A 19255-nucleotide genomic window follows, 5' to 3' on the forward strand; every position below is an offset into this window, starting at 1 on the left:
TAAGCATTTCACCTGTTGTATTCGGAGCACGTGACAAATAACATTTGATTTGATTTGATTTGAAACAAATACAGACTCCCTTGTAGGAATTGAATTTCAGTCATTATTCAGACAGGCAGTTATATTTAATTTTATTAGGCTACTATGACATGATTCAAGAACCAACGTGTACGTTGCCATAATTAATGTGGCTGGAGTCGCCTTTTACAAGTCGCCTTTTACGCACCAATTAGGCCAATGCGTAAATTAGTAAAGGCTATCAAGTGAAACGTATACATTCCTCTCTAGTTTTGTTTCTGCGTAATAGCCTACATTTAACGAGTAAACATGAGCCATGTTAGCCTACGTTAGTTGTATTCGGGCATAACTGGACATCACCAAATATAACTCATAGTTTGCATATGCATATGAAGAATAAGAATAACGCGTCAAAAACTGACACATTTGGATTCCAAACTGTGTATCAATTTGCACTGATTTGACAATGGAGATACTCAATGGTTGTTAATAAGACATTTACAGAAGGACTCCCAACATCATGCACCTTACCAACACATGCGCACATACAAAAACCTTCGTTTTCATCGGGTTCTGTGATTGGACATACAACAACCTGCCACTGGAATGGCGTCACGGTGTGCAAAAATTGTCACCAGAGGATGCGCGCACGAAGTGAGTAGGCTAGAGCTCGGAGGACTAGGGAAGGAGACGGACTAGGGGGAGAATACGGTGCGTATTAATGCAATGATAGGTCGGACAGATGAGGAGCGAGAGCGCGAGTTAACTAGACATAGCATACACACGTGGAGGGAAAGATAGAACTGAAGACTGAAAAATGGGGATTCAAAAAAAAATAGTTCTTAATCTAGGACTTAAACACAAGTAAGCTATAGCGGCATCACTGCAAACAGACAGGGTATCTTAGATAAGGATAGATTGCACCTTTCAAGGAATCTGTTCTCTCGTCATGTCCATGGTCTGCCTGCTGCCTTGGATGTGTCTGGTTTGCTGGTGGTCACCTTTTACTTACAATTATCGGATTTTTGTTGTGCATTGGTTATAAATAGGCGTGCGCTTCTGGCATCGGGTACATTATAATAAATTGGGGGCATATGTTATTTATTTACATCGAATAGAAAAGTAGCCGACATTCTTGTCGGAAGTGTTATAACAATGTACTGTGCAATTTTTAGTAGACTAATAGATTAAAATACTGTGATTTTCCTATCCAGGCTATAGCCTTGCTTTTGATGTGAATTTAGCCCTTGATTCGGAACTAGGTCATTGGCAAGAACTCTCAATAAAAGTGACCAGGCCTAGGGGCACACAAAGGCAACTCGACAATCATATTACTAGCGTTTGAATTATGGTCTATTATATAGCATAGTCCTTCTTTTCTATCTTGTATGTTTGTAAAAGGTTCGGTGGTTTGTAAATCGGAACGTGCTTGAACTGAAGACAGCATGAGGGCCGAGTCCTACGCGATATATTCGCCATATCATGCGTTATAGCCGCGCTATCTCAAATTCAGTTTCACGTCCAAGTCATCCTCTAAATATGCTAAACTTCTAAACAGTGACATATAGACAAATCATTCAGTCTTTAAAAATACTTTTCACTAAGTCTAATAGTGTTGTTGTTCTTAAAATACAAAACAAACAATGGTTCGTATTGCGACTAGGAAGAACTTGTGAGCCTAGGTCTGCTTTTGATTGTCTTTATTCACATTTAGTTAGTTTGATTACAGACAAGGAACTCTTAAGTTTGGTTGTTGTTCAGTAAATTGTATATTAATGGATAGAAGGAAAATAACTGTCCAAATGCAAACCAAATCAGTAGGCCCTATGCAGCCTACACCCACCCTTACACAACTAATAAGTCATTTAGTAAATCAAATGTAAGCTATTCACATCTTTGAGTCATATTGCCTATTTTCAGTGGAAGTTTAATAGTTTATTTCTGTGTAAGCATTGTCCATTAATATTAGCCTAATGAAATGTAACAAAGCACCTGTTGGAGAGGACCTGTTGGCGCTATCCTCTCATGCCAATTAATCAACACTCGTAACATCACATTTACTGAATTACTTACTAAGAATACAATTATCATTTTCAAGATATAACGCAGACTACTTTACTAGACTATGATTTGATACTAGACACACCAGGAAATGTTTTTTTTCTGTCTCTGAGATAAATGAAAAGCTTTGACAAGGAAACCTCTCCAAAATCTCCACAATGCTGTGGCGATATCTTCTAAATTAAGATAAGACACTTGATTAATTTCATTCAGGCGACAGATAATTTATATATAGGCCCAACATAACCAAGTCCCATACGCACATTATACAAACTATCTTGATCGTAGAACAATAAATTAGCCACTTTGTTCGAACTGAATTGGTTTGGATATATTTCCCCCCTTCAATTAAAGGCAATCACATTTTTTAACTCAAATCGAGTGTAACCCTATACGTTTTCTAGCCTACCTGTTGATGAACTTCCTAATAATGATTAGAAAACTAAATATAATCGAATGATAGGCCTATGCCTATCAATGATAAGGTCAATCAGTGTAGGCCTTTTTGTTGCCATAGCCTGAAAGATGGTGCTATATATTATAATAACAGGCCTAACTGTATAAACGCCACTCACTTATAGTCAATGTTTATTCAGGTCTATCTTGTCCTTATTGGTCCTTTAAAAAGTAATTTGATGACTCGCTGTCAGTGTCCTGTCCTCACGCCACATGAACATCTCCGAATAGAATATATGGACATCTCTAGAATATAATAGAACATTTTCCCCAGTTATTTTCGGCCGTCATTGGTAAAAGGACATTTATTATGGTCATAACAAATTTAAATCATATCTATCATTCCTTCCTCTCTCAAGGTGTCGGATGAAGCACGTCATCACTACCGCTCACCAATCGGTCATGAGTACGAGGCAGCAAGACAAACTAGTCTACGAAAATGCTTGTAAACCGGAGGTCGGTTTCTGTCTTTGGTTATCTAGCTGTATGAGTATTAAATACCTGTCATAAAGCTAGATAACCGAAAGTAGAAATTACATCTACATTCACGGTCAGGTAGGAAATAAGGCCTAGGGTATACCTACAACTAATTAGGCCTTCTAACAAGTTTCGCCAAGTTCCACCTCAAAGGTAAGCAACACGTCATGTGGTTAATTGTAAAAACAATAAACGTATTTGTTGTCACAATGCTTGCAATGTAATTTGTTAGACATTATTGTGTTTTTAATATTTATGGTTACAAATATAATCAAACAAAATCAACAATTGATTTGAAATGGCTGCCTTTTTTTATTTCAGTAAACAAAATATGAGCAGAAGTAAGCCTACTTTTATCCGAACTCTGACATCGTGAACATTCCTTAATATATGCCCGCCTCGACTGGCTTGAGGACATTTGTTCGTTTTTCTAGGCCTTTTTGGCTGTTTCCTTTGTGGTAAGGGTGTGCGCTACTCTTATGACCATGTTTGTGGCCAAATAAGGACTACAGGCCTCTCTTTACATTTAACACTTTTCGAATAAGGTAATCTAAGTAAATACCACGTCTTTGCCTTTTTGATAATGGCTAAGGCTGCCATAAAAGTTATTACAACAAGCACATGACTCGATTACATTTGTGAATATAGGCCTATGCTTATTAGGGCCCGATGTTGGTTGGTGGCATTAGTCGCAGTCACTGACGAGGTATGAATCTGTTTCGATGTGTTTGGATTAGTTTGTGTTCTCGAGGCGATTATCCACCGAGTCTGCCTGCGCGTGAGCTATCCATTCAGGCCGTTCTAGAACATGGTGCTGAATGCAAAACAACTCGCTCTCTCTGGCTGCGTATTAAGTTAAACCGCCACGTTCAACCACCACCCTGCCAGCACTTTGCCATGGCCACGATTCACACCTTCTAACTTAAATTAATCTCTTACATTTTGGCAAAAAAATATTACAGTGTGCCTATTCCTTATTCAAGCCATTAGGAAACGAACAATTAAAGAATGTTTGAAAGAATAGCCAAATAAGAGTGTAGGCTAAACCTGCCAGTAAAGCACTACGTGTTCTAGGCAGTGTAGGCTATTTGAATATGCAATACACTAGAAATGCAACTAAATGTGAATGGTATAGGTAAGCCTACTCTAAGAATACACCCATAGGTAAGAAAAACACTTGCAGACTGCAGTTACAATTGAAGTGTCTGAGACCTTGGGCGTAATTCTACCAATACATTGTGTCCTCTCAATAACAAGGGCAGGGACATCCAGGATACAGGGCCCACACTTCTTAACTTTCTACTTCACCTACTTTGTGTGCTTTGGCCAGAGAATTAAGCAACTGAGATTGTAAAGCCTAGAGAGCACTAAAGTGAGATGAGTTTACATTCATCCCTTTTAACTACCTGCTGCAGCAGGCTCACTGTCAGCCCAGGCCGGGCTAATTGCTTTGATTCAGATAGGGAGATTGGATTTATGTCAAAGTCCTAGTTCTTTTCCCTTGCATGCCTGGAACGAGCTTTCACTCAGTGTGGTCTTTACAGTATAGTCAGGGCATTCTGTACGCCATCACAAAGTCTTGCAATAGTATAGATTTCCTTTGATTTCGTTAATTGTGGTGTTGTTAGCTTGGGTGGATGATGTAATAAGGATGACTTGGGGAGAAATTCCTGGGAGAGGCGTGCATGTGTTACCCGTACTAGCTTTAAATCCTTTAAATCCTGCATCAGTCATCATGCACAGGTAATGGGTTAAGATATTGACCAACAGCATGCTGGGTTCTGCACATGTCAGTCACACACTGTTACTGTACATCTCCAGCTGTATCAATGTAATGCATGAGTCAGACAACTCCTCAGGCAGCCAACAAAAAAAAGTACATCTGTGTAAGTAGAGTGTGTATAGATGTATGTCATAAAATAATTAGATGAAAGCAGAATGGGTTTCTGTAGTGTCATTTTTAAATGCTCTATATGTTAACATTTTAAGGAACAAGAGGAATTGTGCGTCCATATTTGTCTCTTAAAAATAATCTGAAGAGGTAGTTGCCATGGCTTTGAAAAGGGTAATAATCACCAAATATCATGGTGTATGTTTTTCTTTCGTCCACCTGCTTTCTCCACAGGTGACTTGTTCACAACTTGGTGTGATCAAGGAGCACAAAAAGGGGACAGAATCACTGCATAAAGAGAAATAGGAGGATGAAACTATCTGGAAATTGCCAACCCCTATCCCAACACCCCACCCACCAGCCTCTAATGTCATCTGTACTGCCAACAGGGAGACAAGAGAGGGGACAAAGACTATGCCTGATCCCCGCCGGATGGGTGTTGAAAGAGGAGAGAAAGGAGCCATCTTGGGAGACGTTGCCGCGGTACCTAAAATGGCTGGGCTGGCACACGAGGTGAGTTGCATCATGGTCCTCTGTTGGGTACCAGAGGTGGGAGTGGGAATGGGGGTGAAAAATTGTTAGGAGGTGGTGAAGAGAGAGGGGGGGTATTCCCTATTTCCTCCCACATCACACATGGCCTTATACTATTAATTAAAAGAGAAGGGGTTGGGGCAAGGAGAAGGAGGCAGGGGGCTGGGTGGCAAACGAAATGAATGAGCTGGCACCGATTGGAGGATTGCAGGAAGCCTACAATTTTCTCTTGGCTGCGTTTTACTCTTTACAGTAGAGGAAGGAAGGCCTATTCCTCCCGCTCAAATAGGATATGCTATTCTGAGAAGACCGTGATTATGTTATATAATATTTTAAAGGAGCAGTGCAGTCAAAAACGTGATTTCCTTAAAAAATACAGATATTTCCACACTATGACGTCAAAATAACACTCTGAAATTGTGAAAAATATGATCATGGAATTTCAGCCTGTTCAGGCGGGATGGAATCTTTGTCCCACAGCATGACATAACAATCTGATCAGATCTGACCAATAACCAGTCCATCTTTTATATGCATATGGCTCCTCATTCTTTGAAGGGGTAACTGAGGTAAAAAAAAATAAAAAACTCAGTCGGGGTCTCAACGAGTTAGAATAGTAGAATATGCAAGGTGCAAATTCTAAATTTCATTGTGCATCAACAGTTTTTCTCTAGTTATATCAGTCATTGATAACCAATTAATTAGCTCATGTTAGCAAAAAATATTTTTGATTGCTAAGTTAATTTAACTGCCAGCTATCAAAACGTGTTACCATAGTCAAATTATCAGCCAGGGCGGCCCCCTATTTATTTTGTTAATCAGTCTCACTCAGATATCATATTAAAATCAAACATTCCTCTCCACCTCATGTCAAAATAAGTAGAATTGGATGAAATGTGTTGTAAAATTGCAAAATATTCTCTCAACACCATGGCAAAATGTGTAGAATTGCATCAAACTTGCTTTAAAACTGCAAGATTTTCTCTACACCCCATGGCAACATGTGTAGGATTCCATGAAATGAACTCTTAAACTTAAAACATTTATCTTCGCTGTCAAGAGGGGGGGCCACTCGTCTGTCGCCCACATGATCAGACTGAGCCTTTCAATGGCAAAAGGAGGCTCAGGAAAATAAATGAGAAGAAATTGAGTTGTTTACATGAAATAAACAGACATAGTGATTTATTAGACATACAGTGATGATTAAAAAAATGATATGAAAAAGACTACGGGCAGGGACATTTTGTTCTGAAAGGCTTAGTGCACTCGGGAAGTAGTCTAGTGTGGGTTGTGTTGATGGTTGTCTTGCTTGATGCAAATAGTTTGCAACGAGGGATTTTGAATGGGGTTTAAAATGTTTCATTGATAATCGGCTAAATAGATTTTTCTATAAGATTCATTCTTAATCTTATTTGTTTTTTTCTCATGAAAACGTTTTTGTTCAGATGAAGACTAATATAGTGCTCCAAATTATACAGTACAGTTGTAGTATCTTACTACATCAAACTCACATGTACCTACTGTGTAATTAAATGATGAATGATATGGAATAATTATTCAGATATTGTGTGAGATTATCAAACAAACATCAAGGACAATTTACAAAGTTATGCTCATAATTGGCTGTTACTTGCCATTCCCAAATTATTAATTGATTCATATTAATCTATATTCATCTTTTTTAGAATCAAGTTTATGTATGTGGGGTGTGTGTGTGTGCATCTGTGTGAGCATACTTTGGCCTCTCTTTACATTTAACACTTTTCGAATAAGGTAATCTAAGTAAATACCACGTCTTTGCCTTTTTGATAATGGCTAAGGCTGCCATAAAAGTTATTACAACAAGCACATGACTCGATACTGTGTGAGATGGTCAGACATGCAAAACACACGCACAAACACGCACAAGCACACACCAAAATCAGACTTAAGTCTGGTATAAATGCCACCCTGTGCCCCTGGCGGTTCCTGCATCAACCTGAAACTGGGCAAGAGAGAGCGAGAGAGCGAAAAGCAGAGAGGACAAGAGAGAGAGTCTGCGTTAAGGGCCAATGTGTGCAGCTGCAGCCTGCGTTCGTGTGTTAATGAACAGAGGTCTGCGTTTTCACATTATTATTCATCCCCACTCTCTCTCCCCCTCAAAGGCTGCCCCCCCCAAAAAAAAAAAACTATCCCCACTATTGTGAGGGCTGGTGGTGAGGTGAGGCCTGGGCCTGGAGGGCCGGGGGGCAGGGTGGGAAAGGCCCTCCAGACTAGACTATGAGCAGATGCCACAGACATTAGAATGTTTTAACCGATCAGGAGAGTCTTGTGAGCGACTGGGTTTAATGTGTATGTGGTGTGTGTTTTAATATGTGCATTTGATATGTTGATTGGATGTGTGAGGAGTGGTGGGTGGGGTTAGGTTCACACACTAGAGTGCCACCTGACTGGGTTCATTAGTCTATTCAGTCTGCTCTGCATGACTGAGAGGGACATTGCTGTGGACTGGGAAATACTTTGACAAACGTATAGGAGATTTGACTGCCGTTATACAGTATGTACGCTAACAATGTACACAATATACACAAGCTGGCAAAGGGATATGATAGAAATATAAGTCACATTACAGGTGAAATGTTACTCATCACTATTAGTATTTTATGTTATGGATTGTTTTGTTGTTGCTTTAGTGGTAAAATAGATTTAAGTTTGAGACAATAAAAGGCAGGGAGTGTTTCAGTGTTATCAGTGGATCTGACGTGTTTCCTCTCTGCCAAGCTCTCCTCCTCTACCTCATTTTATCTCTGGGGTGCATGGAGCAGGTTCCACAGAGGAACCAGGTATAGATAGAGAAAACCCACTGAGACCACTGGATGTATCAGAGGGAATCTAATGGTATAGTAGTTCATTTGGTTGAAGTAGATGAAAAGTGATGTATTGAATGACTGAGTACTTTCAGCGGACCTGCAAGGTGTGTTGAAACAGCTGACACATCATCCATCTCCTTCATCATGCAGGTTTAATGAATGTCTCATTTATATTTACAAAGCTGGTTTCCCAGAACAGCATTATTACTAGTCCTGGACTAAAAGGAACTAGTAGAGATTCTCCATTCAGTATGCTTTTCAGTCCAGGAATAGATGTAATCTAGGTCCAGGAAACCAGCCCATAGAGTATTACCCTTCTTATTCAGATGAATGATGCGCACAGCTCTTTATATACTGTAACTGTGTTAGGCCTGTCTCTCTTATATACTGCATATGTGAAACTATGATAAAGGGGACAGAAAGAGAGAGAGAATTCACTCAGATGACACTTCATCGCTTTTCTATAAGAGTGGTACTACTGTGCTATAGCAAACAAAGAGAGGAAGAAAATATGTCTGACAGACAATCTGCTTTTGAACAGACTAAAAACAGCTATAGAACGCCACTTTGAAATGTCGACAGTTGCTCATCGAAAAGAGGTAAAAGACATATTGGTGGAAAGGAGAGGAAAGAGAGGGGCAGGGAGAGGCTGAAGGATGCTAAGAGGGAGGAGGAGAGAGACACATGATAGTGTGTATAGGGTGAGTGGCCATGTTTCTTTCCCTCCGCCTCCCCGCGTGGAGCAGAAGCTACTGTAAGCAGAGGAACAGCGAGGCGCAAGCTCAATCAAAAGACCTGTATGCGTTTAATTGCATGTCAGTAATGGAGAATTAGGGGGAGTTATTGAGGGTGTGTCTGTGTGTCTGTGTGTGTGGTGGGATGGGGTGGGGGGGTCAGCTCTATGTGACAGATGCTACAGTCGTCGGCACAGTGGCCAAAGAGAGTCAGTGACCGAGGCAGATTTGTGAGGCAATCTAAATGTATTCATGGTCACTATACTAGCATTTAAAGGAGACAGGTGTTTCTTTCAAATACTGGATGCATTCATTCAAAAGGTATTTAGACCCCCCACCCAGCCTCAGTACTGTCCAGGCACATCTGTTCAGTGTTCACAGACAAACAATGTTCCCCTGTGTGTTTTCTTTAATGAGTCACTAAGCCATATTTGCATTTAGGAAAGAACACAGTTAGTTCATATAAAATACATTCTGTTCTACAGTTCCAGTTCATGGGAATTTGGTATAGAAGTAAAACATAAACTTCTATCTGAACAGAAAATCAACTATAACAGAAAATACCAAAGTGATCCAAAACATGTCAAATGTGGTATAGTTTGAGAGTTGACCTATGAACTGAAGTGATTTCATTATAACACATCAGTATTGAGGTGTGTAAGGAGGAATACTTTAATTTTAAACCCCAGCTTTCAATCAAAATGGTGGCCATGTCCAATCAGTGATTGGTCAGAGAGGTCAGTGGCACTAAGACATGGTTTAAGAACAATTTGGGATCATAGTTTCCGCAAGATTACCCCTCCCGTGTATGGATACATCAGCCAAAATGTTCCTTTAATCTCTGAACAAACGTAATTTACATATAGGGCCCTCAAACTCAACTCTGGACCTCGAAGCCAGTTCCACTGCATTTTTTCATCAGAGACTGATTTAGACCTGGGACACCAAATGGGTGCAATTCATTATCAGGTAGAACCAAAAACCAGCTGGCTCCGGACCTCGTAGGGTAAGAGTTGAATGCTCCTGGTATAGGGAAGCGACTGTATATGTTTTGGTGACCGCCACAGATGACTGTGTGTGTCCTGAAAAGGAAGGGAAGAAATTAGAGATATTGTAGCCTTGCATTAATTGAATCGTAGTACTGTTGTTTGAGCGTTTAGGATAAAGTATTATTTAATGTTTGGAGGTATTTCAGTGAGGGTGAGTCATACCATAAACTGATCTTGTGTGTTCCCACAGTTCCCATTCTGTACTTGAGTAATGGAGCCCACAAACAGTTAATGAAATAAGTACATCTCCCAAGTTACCTCTCTGGATTCACCTCTCGCTGTGTGGATAGTATTAATGTTTTAATGGCTCACTGTGATATATATTAAGCCTGGCTCACTTCTGTGTGTGTGTGTGTGGGGGGGGTCCAATGTGGGTCAGGCTGGCCTCATCAGGGCTCCCTAATACAACTCTGTCCGGTAGTAATCTAGCACAAAGCCTTGTCTTTAAGTATCTTATAGAGGAATACACAGGAGAAGTTTCCACATCCAGGGCTTTTCAGATTATGTCTGTCTGCCCCCAGAGTCCCGGAGCAGGGATCTTCTGTGCTCTAATGAAAGTAGAGGAGAATTAGGTGACTGAGCTTTTAATACAGTACTCATATTATAATCACACTAGGGGAAGATGGAGTTTGGAGGTGGGGTGGTGGGAGGTCTTGAGAGTGACCTGTTTCTTTCTTTGCATGTTCTTAATCTGATTGAAGATGTACAGCTACTGTATAGTACTATCTACAGTTCTGTAATGATTGTGCGATCCCTCAGAAATACTGCAGATTTGCAAGTGAGGAACACTTAGGAAGAGGAGTCTCAGTTTCAGTCTTAAGTATAGCACTGTATAGATTTGTAGCTCTCAGTCCTTGCTGATACTGCATACTGGTTCCTTCTCCATTTTGATCATTGTGCTACTGATTCTAGATTATTATCTGATTTGGATCATTATTTGACAGATCAAATATCCACGTCTGGTCAGGTGATGCAATGCGCATGCTTTTTTGTTTCAACGTAGTCTTGTAGTATAGGTCAAGTTCGTCAAGCTCAAGTTCATGGCTGCCAAGCTGTCTGGTCTCTGGCCAGTGGGAGAGGTGGTCTTGGAGGTGGTGGGGTGGGGGGGTGCCCTTTGACCCCTGTGGAGGTTGCTAAGGAAGGGAAGCCAGCTGGCTCAGCAATGCACCCGTGAAAAGGCCAAGCTGTCAGAGCTGTCTTAATGGGTGGGAGTAGGCTGCACATCAGCCCCCCCAATACACACACACACAAACGCACACTCACAGAAGGCACAGGGCCAGAGCTTTGGAATGTCAGCTCTGAGGGAAGGACTGCTTTATGTTCATCAGACACCTCCTTACCATAACTCCAGTCTACCCTCCCACCACCTCCACCCCAAGTTCAGACACACAGTCTAGTCCCCCATAAGCACACAGTCTTCCCCCAAACCCCAAATACTCAGTCTACGCTCCATAGCTCCAGTCTGGCCCCTCCCTCAGTCTACCCCTCTGTAGATCTTTGTAGGGTACCCCCCCACACCTTTGATCCCTGTCTAGACTCAGCACCCTCACCCTATATAAGAGAATTCATACATCCTCCACCCTGTAATATAACTTTTCCCTCTGCCACTCACTGCATGCTTTACCTACGTATATTTGAGGTAGTATGCTTCTGTTGTATTGTATTATATTGTTGTGTTGAATTGAGAAGTATTTGGATGGCATAAAACTCTAGTGTTACAGAACCACCTTATGGATGTGGTAATACCAGCCAGAGAGAATTTTCACTTTTCAGTGTAAAATAACTGGTATGTCAGTCTATTTGTTTGAGTGTTTGTGTTTGTGAGTCTGTGTGTGTGTGTTTCTGTAAGTGCATGTACAGGCCTTTTGCGTATTAATTTATACACCTCTCTCTGTTTGTATGCGGGTGTGGTTGTTCATGGTTGTTCCCCTTCAGGGGAGGGGTCTGGCGAATAAAAGGGCCTCTATTTGCATATGCTGCATGCTGTCTGACGAGAGGGAGCAGTCAAAAAATATATCAGAGGTGGACAAAGAGAGCAAGGACAAACCCTGCATTGTGGGGTTGGAGACAGAAAGGGACTGTTTGAATGGGGGAGTGGATGAACATTGACAGAGAAAGAGTCTGGGCCGGCTCCCTGAAGTGATTAAAGCCTACAGAGCTCCATGTATACAGAGTTCAAATGGAGAGGAACAACATGCAATACAGTGCATGCAGGGCCTATTTGCAGAAAGGGGGGAAAATACTGTTTGCGTTTCAGTGCATTTCAGTTTGCATTTCAGATTTGAATAAATGTCTGGAAGTGTCTAAAATGAATAAAAGATCAATAAAAGATAAAGATAAATTATGTTTATGTAGTGTAAATAAAGAGGTTGCTACAAGGATCTGGCTTTGTTATGGGTTGTGTAAGTGTTTCGGGTAGGCAGTAAAATGCATTTAAAATACAATCCCGTAGGTTGTCTTTCTTCTTAATTAAGCATCTATTCCAGATATTGTTGTTCATAATGCTGTTTGTTTGTCAGATATGTGTGGGCTGCAGTTCTATTAAATAGGTGAAAGTGGGCTGCAGTTATGTTAAATGGGTGAAAGTGGGCTGCAGTACTGTTAAATGGGTTAGAGTGGGCTGCAGTACTGTTAAATGGGTGAGAGTGGGCTGCAGTTCTGTTAAATGGGTGAAAGTGTGCTGCAGTTCTGTTAAATGGGTGAAAGTGGGCTGCAGTATTGTTAAATGGGTGAGAGTGGACTGCAGTTCTATTAAATGGGTGTGAGTGAACTGCAGTACTGTTAAATGGGTGAGAGTGGGCTGCAGTTCTGTTAAATGGGTGAGAGTGGACTGCAGTTCTGTTAAATGGGTGAGAGTGGGCTGCAGTACTGTTAAATGGGTGAGAGTGGACTGCAGTTCTGTTAAATGGGTGAGAGTGGACTGCAGTTCTGTTAAATGGGTGAGAGTGGGCTGCAGTTCTGTTAAATGGGTGAGAGTGGGCTGCAGTTCTGTTAAATGGGTGAGAGTGGGCTGCAGTACTGTTAAATGGGTGAGAGTGGGCTGCAGTTCTGTTAAATGGGTGAGAGTGGGCTGCAGTACTGTTAAATGGGTGAGAGTGGGCTGCAGTTCTGTTAAATGGGTGAGTGTGGGCTGCAGTACTGTTAAATGGGTGAGAGTGGGCTGCAGTACTGTTACATTGGTGGGTCCAATGTCTGGTTTGGAGGACAAGGTAGACTGAAGAAGTGAGTAGAATCAAAAAAGGTTTTGTTTTGGGTCTCTGTACTATTCCCCTTTTTTGTGAAAAATGTGTGCATTATATACACTACATGACCAAAAGTATGTGGACATCTCATTCTAAACTTGTGGCCATTTATATGGAGCTGGTCCCCCCTTTGTTGCTATAACAGCCTCCAGTCTTCTGGGAAGGCTTTCCACTAGATGTTGGAACATTGCTGCAGGGACTTGCTTTCACTTACCCACAAAAGCATTAATGAGCATGAATGATTTTGGGCAATTAGGCCTGGCTCACAGTCAGCATTCCAATTCAACCCAAAGGTGTTAAATGGAGTTGAGGTCAGGGCTCTGTGCAGGCCAGTCAAGTTCTTCTAAACCGATCTTGACAAATCATTTCTGTATGGACCTCGCTTTCTGCACGGGGGCATTGACATGCTGAAACAGGATAGGGCCATCTCCAAACTGTTCCACAAAGTTGAAGCACAGAATAGTGTAGAATGTCATTGTATGCTGTAGTATTAAGATTTCCCTTCACTGGAACTAAGGAGCCTAGCCGAACCATAAAAAACAGCCCCACACCATTATTCCTCCTCTACCAAACTTTACAGTTGGCACTATGCATTCGGGCAGATAGCGTTCTCCTGGCTACAGCCAAACCCAGAGTCGTTCCTCGGTCTGCCAGATGGTGAAGCGTGATTCATCACTCGAGAGAATGCGTTTCCACTGCCCCAGAGTCCAATGGTGGCACGCTTTACACCACCCCAGCTGACGCTTGGCATTGCGCATGGTGATCTTAGGTTTGGGTGCGGCTGCTCAGCCTTGGAAACCCATTTCATGAAGCTCCCGACGAACAGTTATTGTGCTGATGTTGCATCCAGAGGCAGTTTGGAACTCGGTAGTGAGTGTTGCAACCAAGGACAAATGATTTTTACGCACTTCTTGCTTCAGCACTTGGCGGTCTCATTCAGTGAGTTGTGTGGCCTACCACTTCACGGCTGAGCCTTTGTTGCTCCTAGACGTTTCCACTTCACAATAACAGCACTTATAGTTGACCGGAGCAGCTCTAGCAGGGCAGAAATTTGACAAACTGACTTGTTGGAAAGGTGGCATCCTATGACAGTGTCATGTTGAAAGTCACTGAGCTCTTCAGTAAGGCCATTCTACTGCCAATGTTTGTCTATGGGGATTGCATGGCTGTGTCCTCGATTTTATCCACCTGTCAGCAACTGGTGTAGCTGAAATAGCCGAATCATCTAATTTGAAGGGGTGTCCAAATACTTTTTTATACACAGTACCCGTCAAAAGTTTGGACACATTTACTGGTCTTATGTCCATTGCTCGTGTTTCTTGGCCCAAGCAAGTCTCTTCTTATTGGTGTCCTTTAGTATCTGTTTCTTTGCAGCAATTTAACCATGAAGGCCTGATTCACGCAGTCTCCTCTGAACTGTTGATGTTGAGATGTGTCTGTTACTTGAACTCTGTGAAGCATTTATTTGGGCTGCAATCTAAGGTGCATTTAACTCTGCAGCAGAGGTATTTCTGGGTCATCCTTTCCTGTTGCGTTCCTCATGAGAGCCAGTTTAATCATAGTGCTTGATGGTTTTTGCGACTGCACTTGATGAAACTTTCAAAGTTCTTGAAATGTTCTTAAAGTAATGATGGACTGATGGACTGTTGTTTCTCTTAGGCAGTGCAACCAAACAGTGGCAGGGTAGCCTAGTGGTTAGAGTGTTGGACTAGTAACCGAAAGGTTGCATGTTCAAATTCCCGAGCTAACAAGGTACAAATCTGTTGTTCTGCCCCTGAACAAGGCAGTTAACCCACTGTTCCTAGGCCATCATTGAAAATAAGAATTTGTTCTTAACTGACTTGTATAGTTAAATAAAGATACAATTAGCTTATTTGAGCTGTTCTTGCTATAATATAGACTTGGTCTTTTACCAAATAGGGCTATTTTCTATATACCACCCCTACCTTGTAACAGCACAGCTGATTGGCTCAAACACATTAAGAAGGAAAGGAATTCCACAAGGTAACTTTTAACAAGGCGCACCTGCTAATTGAAATGCATTCCAGGTGACTACATCATGCAGCTGGTTGAGAGAATCCTAAAAGTGTGCAATGCTGTCATTAAGGCTACTTTGAAGAATCTCAAATATAAAGCATTTTTTTATTAGATTAACACTTGTTTGGTTACTACATGATTCCATATATGTTATTTCATAGTTTTGATGTCTTCACTATTATTCTACAATGTAGAAAAATAGTAAAAATAGATAAAAACCCTTGAATGAGTAGGTTTGTTCAAACTTTTGTTGTTTACTGTATAGTGTATGTGCGTGTTCTTAATAATTATTTCTGTCATATTCTCAGGTCTGGATATGGAGTCGTCAGGATTCTGCATACCCTATTGGGGATCCTGGTATGGACCAAACAACCAGTAGACAGTTAAAACCATCTCTGTCACTGTCATAGTCAGTTTATACATCTGGCATGAGGAGCTACAGTAGCCTACACTGTTCACAGAACCAGAGGACCACAACAAGCTAGAGGGAAGACTATGGAAGATTATGCAAGAGGATGCTTAAAATATACTTTGGCAAAAATCACTATAAAAAATACTGGAGAAATCTGATATTTTTTCATGGAATACATTCACACATTCACTCTTCCTTGAATTTGTTGTTCTTTCACTGATTCAATGTAATAATAATAATGAAAAACATAAACACACTTATGTTCTCAAGTCACAAGTGACATTCAAACTCTGCTGTGTGTGTGTGTGTGTGTGTGTGTGTGTGTGTGTGTGTGTGTGTGTGTGTGTGTGTGTGTGTGTGTGTGTGTGTGTGTGTGTGTGTGTGTGTGTGTGTGTGTGTGTGTGTGTGTGTGTGTGTGTGTGTGTGCGTGCGTGCGTGCGTGGCATTGCTCTTTACAAACCCTGAAGTAAGTGATTCCACATTGTTGTCAATTAAATTATGTACAATGATCATTTGTGTCTTGCTTCATGTTCATCAATTTTTTAAGGGATAGTAAATGTGGAGAACCAAAAGAACACTTTGGGTGGGGAGTGGGCCTAAGGACACCTGCCTCAAACTAGAATGATAAAAAAGTAGCACAGGGGTATGGGTGATAAAAACAATTGTAATATAGGCTACCATGCTGAGAGAAACCCACCTCTTTGGAGCTGGCCATAGTGCAAAGCAAACAACTTATCATTTAGTCCTCTTGTATCAGTACCTTGGACAGCACCATGGGTTGGGATACAGCTCCCACTTTTTCATATAACAAACTAATTTATGCAGGTGGGAGTGAGAAACAATGGTGGCCTCAGGAACATAAAATGTACGTCAATTAGTAAATATAATACAATCAAATATTCCCATATTTAACGCAGTTATTTCTGAAGTAGGTTAAATCTGAAGTTAGACTTGTTTTGATGGAGTTGTTTAAACTATTAGAGGCTATTCCTAATTCCAGATTTGACAGACTTGATTAGTGACTCCATTTTCTGACACCAAATCAGGTTTAGGATTATACAGTGTAGGTCTGATTTGATGGAACGAACATTGACTCCAATATCTCACCCTTGACCTCAATCAGTGTCCATCCTGATGACCAAAGTCAACAACAGATGGACAGAAGTAAGATCAAGAAGGGATTATTCAGTCTTTGTGTAGTTATAATCAAAACATGTTTGTTGTGACAGACAAAAAGTAGTAAATAGAACTAAATGTCACGTTCTGACCTTTATTTCCTTTGTTTTGTATTCATTATTTATTATGGTCAGGGCGTGAGTTGGGGTGGGCAGTCTATGTTTGATTTTCTATGATTTGGGGATTTCTCTGTTTCGGCCTAGTATGGTTCTCAATCAGAGGCAGGTGTCATTAGTTGTCTCTGATTGAGAATCATACTTAGGTAGCCTGGGTTTCACTGTTTGTTTGTGGGTGATTGTCTATGTTGATTGCTTGTTTCAGCACAGTTCTCATTAGCTTCACGGTTGTTATTTTGTTTATTGTTTTTGTATAGTGTTTTAGTGTTCAGTGTTTTCTTTATTAAAATTAATGATGAACACCTACCATGCCGCATTTTGGTCCTCCAATCCTTCTCGCCTCTCCTCTTCAGATGAAGAGGAGGACGACCGTGACACTAAATGAATGCTTATCATTGGTATTGATGCTAACACTTACAAAGTTGTCAAGGAAATTGTTTAATTCATGCTGGAAAACAGTCCAAATACTGCTGTTTTGGTGGAGTGAAAAGACTGACACAATGAAATGTAATAGAATTACAGAACAGTAATACACTGTTATAAACTATTATTATTATCATTTATATTTTGCATTAACAAAAAATTAAATGTTTAAATTGATAAATCATATGGTGTTTTCTTGCAACCCCAAAGACAGAATGTACACAATTGTGCAAGTAGTCTTACAAATTGTGCGTTGGCTGGGATATTTCACATGCATTTTACATGAAAATATTTCCTGAAATATAAGGCAGCAAGCTCTCTTCATCATGAATATTGCGGTTTATATTGTAGATTGCAAGTGGACGACAGTTGTCACGTTTGACTGGACAACAAAGAAAAACACTGAAGTAAAATGCTGTAGAAATTATTATAATTTAATTAGATTTTTATTGATTTATTGTAATGCAGGCCTACTCTCCACCACCTTTGTTATTATTGAGTCTGTTAAATTAGCAGCTTGAGGTAGTAGAAGCATCCTCTTTGATGAGACCAAAGTGGGTCCGAGGCACATGGACCTGTTGGATAATGGCCTTAAGGTGGTTGGAGGTTAGGGTCAAGAATTCATGCTCTGGACAGTCACCCAAAGGACAATCATGTGATACTAAGGTCAGGGGTCACAGCCAGAGGTCAAATGCCAGTAATTAAGTGTCTATTTCTGTCTATTCCCCAGTGACCCCTTGGCTGAGATGGACAGGCAGAGGCTTGGGGAGGTCCTTGATGACCAGGCTTTAACAAACACTATATGGTGATTAACTAACTAAATTAACTAGTGATTACAGCCTATTCACCACAATCAGGAGACTATTGGAGGGAACAATAATGGGTTGTTTTACAGGGTGGTTTTACTGGGATATTTACCACACAGGATTTCAGGCAGATTTCAGGCAAAATATGTAGTAATCTGTAGTAATACTGTAGTAACTACAAAAGAAGATTTCTGATTGTTTTTTGGCGATTGCACAATGTCATAATTACATTGTGTTCATATACAAAAAGCCAACTTTTTCCCATATTTTTTAAGACCAAGATAAATGCAGTGTCAGAATATACTGCAACACATTTGCAAAATCATGTTATTTTGTGAAAAGGAAATACGTTTCTATTTTTTATATGGCAAGTAGTAAACAAAAAAAAGGAAACACAACCAGAAGAGTCAGCCAGTAGGATATTGCAGTTGTAGGCTAGTTTGAGGAGTGAAAGATAGAGGGAAACTCACTAACAAGTTGCTATACATTCCAATTTAGCAGTCAGTGGGCGCTGGATTAAGTTTCACAGTGAGCAGATAGGAATAGGAATAGTTTATGTCTTTCTAGCCAGTGAGCATTAAGTCTGTGTATATGAACTGTTAGCATGAGAATAGCGATGGGTCCTGTGAACTTCTCTGACCCATTGACCTCTCTCCTGGGATGTGAATAGTATCACTCAAGAGCTGCCCGCTCGCTATGTCAGACCTGAACCATGTCTAAAATTCTAATCAGGCTGATTTAATGTATCCTACAACCCCCCTCTAGACACCCCCACCCCCCATTTATTCAGACCGGGGGTACGGCAGTTTGTTTAAGGCATGCCTCGCCCCCCCAATCCGGGTACCCCTCATCCAATTTATGGGCCCCTGGACTTGGAAGTTGGAGGAGTCTGAGGAGCTGGTATAAGACAACAGGGGTCCCTTTCTCTTCCTAAAGAAGTTGGGCCTCCACATAATCAATTGGTTCCCCAACCACTG

The 19255-nt window shown here is 40.9% G+C and overlaps 1 long non-coding RNA gene across 2 annotated transcripts; it reads left to right on the forward strand.

The window, feature by feature from the left end:
* The first annotated feature begins 676 nt into the window (after positions 1-676).
* On the forward strand, positions 677-17628 carry LOC118400747 (uncharacterized). Of its 2 annotated transcripts, none has more exons than XR_004829093.2 (3): positions 677-729; positions 5293-5416; positions 15654-17628. It is a non-coding gene; the product is annotated as an uncharacterized LOC118400747 (long non-coding RNA). The 2 variants fall into 2 exon arrangements; XR_004829094.2 differs by lacking the exon at positions 677-729 and adding an exon at positions 2921-3165.
* The last annotated feature ends 1627 nt before the right edge of the window (positions 17629-19255 follow it).

Source organism: Oncorhynchus keta, chromosome 22 (assembly GCF_023373465.1).
Source record: "Oncorhynchus keta strain PuntledgeMale-10-30-2019 chromosome 22, Oket_V2, whole genome shotgun sequence".
In the NCBI taxonomy this organism is placed as follows: domain Eukaryota; kingdom Metazoa; phylum Chordata; class Actinopteri; order Salmoniformes; family Salmonidae; genus Oncorhynchus; species Oncorhynchus keta.